This window comes from Adiantum capillus-veneris, chromosome 8 (genome assembly GCF_014529385.1).
Source record: "Adiantum capillus-veneris isolate H3 chromosome 8, ASM1452938v2, whole genome shotgun sequence".
In the NCBI taxonomy this organism is placed as follows: domain Eukaryota; kingdom Viridiplantae; phylum Streptophyta; class Polypodiopsida; order Polypodiales; family Pteridaceae; genus Adiantum; species Adiantum capillus-veneris.
Window position 1 is genome coordinate 98,532,364 of NC_140938.1, and position 1,783 is coordinate 98,534,146.

The window sequence follows — 1,783 nt, forward strand, 5'->3', positions numbered from 1 at the left end:
GTTTGTGCTAGGCTCCAAGACCTATGAGCAACATGGCAGCTTTGAGAGGTGCTTAGAGGCCACTCCTCTTGTCGTCTGTCCACATATCATCCCTAGAAAGCCATCTCACAAACTACACACGAGTCCTTTAGTGATAGTGACCATCTTTAGAAAAGAGTTTATTGGAGTCATTGTTGAGGAGGGTTCAATAATCATGTTAGTTTTCATCGGTGCAGAGGGTGGACTTCCTACATTGATTGATTGCCTGCCATGGTTGTGACATACATGGTTGGGGCCATGCCACCATGTGGATCTCCACTTGAAGTTATCCTCATTCACTTATCAGGTTGGAAGGTGGCATAAATCCAAGCATTGGTCAAAGCACCCTCACAATCCACTCCTGCTCAGACAACATTCTCGAACATCTCAATGCCGCAAGGTAATTATAATGGTTGGAGTCACGCCCTTGCTTTGTGATCACTATACATCCTCTACCTGGAGAGCCTAACCCCTCTAGTCCAACATCCTAGAGCACACTAGCTACCCATCATGTCACTATTACATTAACACTAAAAGAAGCGAGATCACCATTTAGAGTAAGTCTGGCTGATGCAGCATGATGTGTGGGATGCTTTAAAGTTGGCTAAATCTTCCATGGGAGATCTCATCCATTCATTGAGCGGTCTATGTTCGCAGCCTCAACTAGTATGTGGGGTCTCCCATGCTCACAAAAAACCTTTCGCCTACCCAATCAGCTTGCATGTATAGAGCAACAACTCAAGATGTTTTGGTTTACTTTTTGTTGATGCATTTCCTTAAAAGGTCTTGATGACCAAAACATCAAGGTGTGACTGACATTTTCAAGCTTTTCCTATTCCAACTTCTGTGAGTGCCGCAACCAACTAGGGGCATAGGATTAAACGGGAAAAGGCGGAGGTTTTGGCCTGATGAATCATGATTATGACGTGCTCTGTTGGCAACTTGGGGTGTGAGTATGTTTTATACTTCCCTAGCTGGGAAGCGTTGGCTGGCTCGTCTAACTTACGAACCAGATGCGAGAGTGTATGGACGTTTCATTGTTGGCCCACCCTCTCACACAGCGGGGACAGGCCGTGATCTGGGTTCAAAGCCACCGTCAGAAGTTTTGATCAGTTTTTAATTAGGCATTTGGATGGCATGCTTGGGGTTTATAGCTCAGTGGTAGAGCAATCGGCTGCAGTCCGATAGGTCACCGGTTCAATCCCGGTTGGGCCCTGTGACGAAGAGTTGTGTGTTTTGCCCCCCAAAAACGAGCGGTAAGGGCTTTTTCGGTTTGGTATATATATATATATGTGTGTGTGTGTATGGATATATGGATGGCAATGTTCAACACCTCCAACGAAGTCCCTCTAGGCTCTCAACGTCAACCTAGCTAGTTTGTCTCTCTCAAGCCTAAATCAATCTAAATCTAGCTAGTTCGTTCCTTTACCAACAACCTCAGGGAACTAGTCTTGCTTGGTGGGCCTTTGCCGTACATAATCTCACATATTTTAGAGCGTACTTGGTTAGTTGGTTGTGATTGTTGTCGCCTCGGGTTTTATTGTGGAACACGAGCATATGAGTAGGTGCTACGATTTTCAGAAAGGAAAGGCGTAAAGAATCAATGCAGATGCTCTTCCCTCCCCCCCCCCCCCCCCCCCCCCCTCTCTCTCTCTCTCTCTCCAAAATGTAACGTGAGCTCTCTCTCTCTCTCTCTCTCTCTCTCTGTGTGTGTGTGTTTGCCATGCAAATTTGCAGCTGAGTTTTGTTGCTTTCAGGAGACGCG

General features: G+C 46.2%; 1 non-coding gene across 1 annotated transcript; it reads left to right on the forward strand.

Annotated features, from left to right (window-relative positions):
* The first annotated feature begins 1,162 nt into the window (after nucleotides 1-1,162).
* Nucleotides 1,163-1,234, forward strand: TRNAC-GCA (transfer RNA cysteine (anticodon GCA)). The gene has a single exon. It is a non-coding gene; the product is annotated as a tRNA-Cys (tRNA).
* The last annotated feature ends 549 nt before the right edge of the window (nucleotides 1,235-1,783 follow it).